Source organism: Gossypium arboreum, chromosome 4, assembly GCF_025698485.1.
Source record: "Gossypium arboreum isolate Shixiya-1 chromosome 4, ASM2569848v2, whole genome shotgun sequence".
Taxonomy (NCBI): domain Eukaryota; kingdom Viridiplantae; phylum Streptophyta; class Magnoliopsida; order Malvales; family Malvaceae; genus Gossypium; species Gossypium arboreum.
Window position 1 is genome coordinate 101666676 of NC_069073.1, and position 7837 is coordinate 101674512.

The window sequence follows — 7837 nt, forward strand, 5'->3', positions numbered from 1 at the left end:
GTTATGGCCGAATCTGACGTGCCACATTGGAGTTGAAAACCCACGTTCCGTTTTAGTGTTTTAAAACCTTATATTTTGTTGAGTTAACAAAGTGTATGGAAGCTGGGCACCAGGTAGGTATCCGAGATAGAGGAGGTGAGCCATGAAGGCTGCTTAAGTACCAAGCTCTTTAATTGGATCCAATCCTAGACATGCCCACAACCATAGCCACACTTTGTCATATCGAGTTTAAATTTGTTTAAGTGGACGTCTTTGATAAATCGATTAATCGTGGTGTTGAGATATTTTGAAAACAAGTATCATTTTGAAAACACGTCCTAAGTCTAGCCCATTTGAACAATTATCAACCAGGTTTGAAGTTATTAAAAATAAAATAATCCCGAGAAGAAATAAAAGAAAAGTTAAAATGGCCTTATTACAACCCAAAAATAAATAATATTTAAAGGAAATTTAAAGAAAACCAACGCTTATTTAAAAGTCCAAAGACAATCACCGTGGCCACTCTGAATCCCCTCCGGCCCAAGTCCCCACATCAAGGCTCACCTGCAAGGTTAAGGAAAGGGGTGAGTTTGGAAACTCGATGTGCAACAAGCCCTTTCGAGCCCAAAACAATAATGACTGTTGGGTCTAAGCCCAAATCCAATCTCAAACATGTCTTGGGCCATAGCCCTTTTCATATTCATATTTCATAACACTGGGCGAAGCCTTTTCAAATTTCATATTCTTGGGCGAAGCCTTTCTTGTAAATGTTATGGCCCTTAGGCCCATTTCAATATCACATATAATTTCAATGAAAGAATGCAACCCATTTGGGAGACTACTCAACCCACCATCCGCTACTCTCCACCGTACCAACCAACACACCATGTGGGGATTAACTCGACCCACCCCGCCATACTCTCCTTTGGCGGCATATTTGCTTTATCATATCTTGGAGGCCTAGCCTCTTTTAATAATCAGGGCAAAAGCCCTTTCAATAAGCAGGGCATAAGCCCTTTTATAAGCTGGGGCATAAGCCCTTTTATAAGCGGGGCATAAGCCCTTTTGATAAGCAGGGCATAAGCCCTTTTGATAAGCGGGGCATAAGCCCTTTTCACTTCCTCCATCCATATAAAACCCAACCCAATGCAGTTATGATTACATCATGTGCATATCATACATATCATGTGCATATCATACATGTCATGTGCATCTCATACATACCATATTTATCAAAATCCCATGTATTAAAATCATACATAAACCCTAGGGGTATAATGGTCATTTTACCTAGGGGCAAAGCGGTCATTTTCATGGTATAAGGGTAATCTCATAATTTTACCAAAATTAGGGTTTCCATGTTCATTAACGATTACTAACAATCCATGGGTGCAAACAGTGATTACGGCCCATTTTAGCGAAATCGAGTTATTGGGCCTAAAACCCTAATGGGCCCTACTTAGCCAATTTCGTCATCTAGGCCCATTTAGCCTATATTCCATAACGGTTTTAACAGTCTTATCATGCCATATATGATTTCCGTTTTCTACCAATTTTACCCAAATGGGCGAAAGCCTAATGGGCCCCACTTGACCCCTCGAGGCCCAACTTACCAAGAACGCCAAAAATCACATTCTTCTGTTTCCATCGTTCTCGATCATCGTCTCATCGATTCTAACTAACTAGTGAGCGTTAAGCTTGCTCACAAGTCCTCGAAATGCCGAATTTGGCATTTGACTTTTCGACATTTTATCGCTTTAAGCTATGAAAGGGTTAGTTACACACGATTTGCGATATTCCTTGACGAGATCTCCTATGCGATTTGTCCTATAATCAACCACTTATAGATTAGACCATGTTATTATTAAACCAAATCGAAAACTACCTATTATCATCACTTACACATTCGGCCACCATCCACAATGGCCCTTGGGTTCATACCTTTACCGAAGTTGATGACTAGATTTAGTCACTCCGATGATCCAAGCTTTTCACACACTCCTCGATCGGTAGCCTTTAATCCTCACTAGCACCAACAAACCAAATAACACCAAAAACCCTTTTAGCCTTAGTCGACAGAGGGGTTTTCAGCTTTTCTTAAACCACAAGATACAAATGGAAAGAAGGTTCGAATACTTACCAAGAGATCTACTCATTGAAGAACGTTCCAAATACCTTCCTACCCCATATCCGTTGTGAATCCAACTTAAGCGTGCGTGAAAATAGATCTAAATATTAATTCCGAATCACTAAAATATGAAGCTTTGACTTTTCGGAAAATATTAATCTAAGCTATTTAGAGGTTAGTACACACTGTTATGGGTTGAAGTTGAAACACTTCCAAAATCAATCGCCTCGATAACCACCACATCACTCAAACTTAACTAATCCAATATCAATATATGTAAATCCTAAGCACATCGGTCATACGGAACATAAGGGCATATTCGTCATTTTACCATACGGGGTATTTTGGTAGTTTTACAAATTGAGGTATTGCGGTAATTTCACAAACCAAGGGTATTTTAGTAATTTTGTAAATCGAGGTAAAAGCAGTGATTACGTAAATCAAGGGTAAAAGCAGTAATTCTATAAATCGAGGTAAAATGGAAATCTTGTAAATCGAGGGTAAAGCGGTAATTCTATAAATCGAGGGTAAAAGCGGTAATTTTACAAATCGAGGTAAAACAAGTAATTCTATAAACCGAGGGTAAAAGCGGTAATTCTATAAACCGAGGGTAAAGCGGTAATTACGTAAATCGAGAGTACTTTGGTAATTTTACAAGTCGAGGGCATTTCAGTAATTGGTCAACTAAAGTATTCTAAACATGGATAACAATACGAATGGGCCTAAAGCCTATTCTCGGCCCAAATGGGCCCACACGCTCGTGTGGCCCTTTTAGCCCAAACCTAGCCACAGATATGCGATTCACCTAGCCTAGTCCAATATTTACTACACAATCAAACAACTTATCCAATTGGGCCGTAGGCCCATTGGGCCCATATGCCCCTTTCTACCATCGCGACCAAGTAGCCATCCAACAACAAGAGTAGTGATAAATACACACGATAGGAGACTAGAGTTAATCCACGCTCCGAGCACTCTTAGCCGACGCCCAACCCAAACGAGCACGCCATACAACGAAAGGGATCAGCCAAGAAAGGTACATTTACTTTCTTCATGGTTCCCTCTATTTAAAGCCAGCTTCACAACCACTCTTATATTAGCTTCGATGTGGGATCCTCCAACATTAGAGTTTAAATTCAACACCAACTCTTGCCCCCTGTTAGCAAAATAAATGCTCTTTGCTTGCCATGGGATTCGAACCTATGCCTCCCTTAAATGCTCCACACGCTACTTGCCACTAAGCCATAAGGCTTTTGTGTCATATTTTATCCCCAATTAATTATAAGGTCTAAAGGCCAAAGTCCGGTTCCTTTAAAACCCAAAATAAATTGCAAGAGCCAAGGCTTGAACCCAGGCTCCCATACAACCTTAATGACGCCACAACCATTAGACTACAAGCTTCCTTGTGTCATTTATTTAACACAATAATTTAAAACCCTCATCCAAGCATCCGGTTTTTTTCACTTAATACCAAAATTTTGCTAAAGCCCAAGTTTGAACCCAAGATTTCTCTAACACTTCTCGGGCCATTAACCACCAGCGGACATTTAATTGTGTCATTTCATTGCACAATTAAATACCTATATCTAACCTCCTTACGGACCCCACTCAAGGCCCAATACTTTTAGGCCCAAATTGAGGTGTTACAATTCTACTCTTAAAGAAATTTAGTCCTCGAAATTTCCAACTATCAACTAACCGTATTACTCAAGTCAAACCTCTATGCTTCCGCTACGCACTCTAATTAAAAATAATTCTTAGTACGACCCAGAACATCTAATTACCAAAGTAAAGAAACATTTATCAAGCACGCATACAATTCATAACACATATTTAAATAAAATAAACTTGGTGATCCCGAGCTCGATGCTCCTTGGACCCACATCTAAGACATGCTCCTATCTTCCTATGGCATTCACCCGGATGACGTCCGTTGTAGTCTTTGCAGATTGGATAGGTTGGTCGTGCCTTAACATGTTTCACAAAACGAGGCTTGGTTTTCTGAGAACTAGAATCCTTCCTTTTCTTACACTCCAAGCACCACAGCAGCGTTTCCCTAATTTCCTTAATTTTGGTATCCAATACTTCCTCTACCACTTTCCTTACTAACTCGGCGATTGCCTCGAGTACCAAGCTCCGAGTTACCACTACCCGAAGTTGGTAGACTTTGCTTACCCTCAGAATTCATATCAATACTCTACATTGCTAGTACACATATCAATTAACTACAAAGATCTAAAAAATTTTACTATTTATTCACATGTCTTATGCAGAGATAGTATTTTAAAGTTTCTATTTTCACAGAATCATAGCCTAGCTATAGTCTCGATATTCTAGAGTTTTTAGGGTTGCCCTAGTCATAATGTCATGATATGGTATCAGTTCTATCTACAGTAATATCTTAATATAGAGTAATATGAGGAGCGAAATACTTACGGACTTGGTGCGGGGATTCAAGGCGCCACTTCTTTCTCAATCCATTTAAAACTCGAAAACCATATTTTGATCACCGAAAATAGAAATTTAAAAACTTTGATTTGAAAACACCCTTTATTTTGAAACTCTTGATTTAAAACAAAAAAACTTGGACCATTTTAACATATATACTCCACAAAACATCTTTAAAATGAACTTTTCAAAACCATTTCCAAAAATACCCTTCTTAGGCCTAAATTTTTGAAAAATTTTCGGACCCGATCCACAGCCGAGTTGTTGCAACTTAGCTCTGATACCACTAAATGTAACACCCCAAACCCGGCCTAGACGTTATGGCCGAATCTGACGTGCCACATTGGAGTTGAAAACCCACGTTCCATTTTAGTGTTTTAAAACCTTATATTTTGTTGAGTTAACAAAGTGTATGGAAGCTGGGCACCAGGTAGGTATTCGAGATAGAGGAGGTGAGCCATGAAGGCTGCTTAAGTACCAAGCTCTTTAATTGGATCCAATCCTAGACATGCCCACAACCATAGCCACACTTTGTCATATCGAGTTTAAATTTGTTTAAGTGGACGTCTTTGATAAATCGATTAATCGTGGTGTTGAGATATTTTGAAAACAAGTATCATTTTGAAAACACGTCCTAAGTCTAGCCCATTTGAACAATTATCAACCGGTTTGAAGTTATTAAAAATAAAATAATCCCAGAAGAAATAAAAGAAAAGTTAAAATGGCCTTATTACAACCTAAAATAAATAATATTTAAAGGAAATTTAAAGAAAACCAACGCTTATTTAAAAGTCCAAAGACAATCACCGTGGCCACTCTGAATCCCCTCGGCCCAAGTCCCCACATCAAGGCTCACTGCAAGGTTAAGGAAAGGGGTGAGTTTGGAAACTCGATGTGCAACAAGCCCTTTCGAGCCCAAAACAATAACGACTGTTGGGTCTAAGCCCAAATCCAATCTCAAACATGTCTTGGGCCATAGCCCTTTTCATATTTCATATTTCATAACACTGGGCCGAAGACTTTTCAAATTTCATATTACTGGGCCGAAGCCTTTACTGTAAATGTTATGGCCCTTAGGCCCATTTCAATATCACATATAATTTCAATGAAAGAATGCAACCCATTTGGGAGACTACTCAACCCACCATCCGCTACTCTCCACCGTACCAACCAACACACCATGTGGGATTAACTCGACCCACCCGCCATACTCTCCATTGGCAAGCATAGTTGCTTTATCATATAACCTGAGGCCTAGCCTCTTTTAATAAGCGGGCAAAAGCCCTTTCAATAAGCGGGGCATAAGCCCTTTTATAAGCTGGGCATAAGCCCTTTTATAAGCGGGGCATAAGCCCTTTTGATAAGCAGGGCATAAGCCCTTTTGATAAGCGGGGCATAAGCCCTTTTCACTTCCTCCATCCATATAAAAACCCAACCCAATGCAGTTATGATTACATCATGTGCATATCATACATATCATGTGCATATCATACATGTCATGTGCATCTCATACATACCATATTTATCAAAATCCCATGTATTAAAATCATACATAAACCCTAGGGGTATAATGGTCATTTTACCTAGGGGCAAAACGGTCATTTTCATGGTATAAGGGTAATCTCATAATTTTACCAAAATTAGGGTTTCCATGTTCATTAACGATTACTAACAATCCATGGGTGCAAGCAGTGATTCTGGCCCATTTTTAGCGAAATCGAGTTATTGGGCCTAAAACCCTAATGGGCCCTACTTAGCCAATTTCGTCATCTAGGCCCATTTAGCCTATATTCCATAACGGTTTTAACAGTCTTATCATGCCATATAATGATTTCCGTTTTCTACCAATTTTACCCAAATGGGCCCGAAAGCCTAATGGGCCCCACTTGACCCTCGAGGCCCAACTTACCAAGAACGCCAAAATCACATTCTTCTGTTTCCATCGTTCTCGATCATCGTCTCATCGATTCTAACTAACTAGTGAGCGTTAAGCTTGCTCACAAGTCCTCGAAATGCCGAAATTTGGCATTTGACTTTTCGACATTTTATCGCTTTAAGCTATGAAAGGGTTCGTTACACACCTGATTTGCGATATTCCTTGACGAGATCTCCTATGCGATTTGTCCTATAATCAACCACTTATAGATTAGACCATGTTATTATTAAACCAAATCGAAAACTACCTATTATCATCACTTACACATTCGGCCACCATCCACAATGGCCCTTGGGTTCATACCTTTACCGAAGTTGATGACTAGATTTAGTCACTCCGATGATCCAAGCTTTTCACACACTCCTCGATCGGTAGCCTTTAATCCTCACTAGCACCAACAAACCAAATAACACCAAAAACCCTTTTAGCCTTAGTCGACAGAGGGGTTTTCAGCTTTTCTTAAACCACAAGATACAAATGGAAAGAAGGTTCGAATACTTACCAAGAGATCTACTCATTGAAGAACGTTCCAAATACCTTCCTACCCCATATCCGTTGTGAATCCAACTTAAGCGTCGTAGAAAATAGATTTAAATATTAATTCCGAATCACTAAAATATGAAGCTTTGACTTTTGGAAAATATTAATCTAAGCTATTTAGAGGTTAGTACACACTGTTATGGGTTGAAGTTGAAACACTTCCAAAATCAATCGCCTCGATAACCACCACCGTCACTCAAACTTAACTAATCCAATATCAATATATGTAAATCCTAAGCACATCAGTCATACGGAACATAAGGGCATATTCGTCATTTTACCATACGAGGTATTTTGGTAGTTTTACAAATTGAGGGTATTGCGGTAATTTCACAAACCAAGGGTATTTTAGTAATTTTGTAAATCGAGGTAAGCAAGAATTACGTAAATCAAGGGTAAAACAGTAATTTATAAATCGAGGTAAAATGGAAATCTTGTAAATCGAGGTAAAAGCGGTAATTCTATAAATCGAGGGTAAAACGGTAATTTTACAAATCGAGGGTAAAACAGTAATTCTATAAACTGAGGGTAAAACGGTAATTCTATAAACTGAGGGTAAAACGGTAATTCTGTAAATCGAGAGTACTTTGGTAATTTTACAAGTCGAGGGCATTTCAGTAATTGGTCAACTAAAGTATTCTAAACATGGATAACAATACGAATGGGCCTAAAGCCTATTCTCGGCCCAAATGGGCCCACACGCTCGTGTGGCCCTTTTAGCCCAAACCTAGCCACAGATATGCGATTCACCTAGCCTAGTCCAATATTTACTACACAATCAAACAACTTATCCAATTGGGCAGTAG

At 39.2% G+C, this 7837-nt stretch overlaps 1 long non-coding RNA gene across 1 annotated transcript; it reads right to left on the reverse strand.

The window, feature by feature from the left end:
* Nucleotides 1–352: 352 nt before the first annotated feature.
* LOC128291522 (uncharacterized) lies at nucleotides 353–6866 on the reverse strand. Its single transcript, XR_008281353.1, has 3 exons — nucleotides 6795–6866; nucleotides 6637–6680; nucleotides 353–543 (listed from the first exon to the last, which is right to left on the reverse strand). It is a non-coding gene; the product is annotated as an uncharacterized LOC128291522 (long non-coding RNA).
* Between the last annotated feature and the right edge of the window lie 971 nt (nucleotides 6867–7837).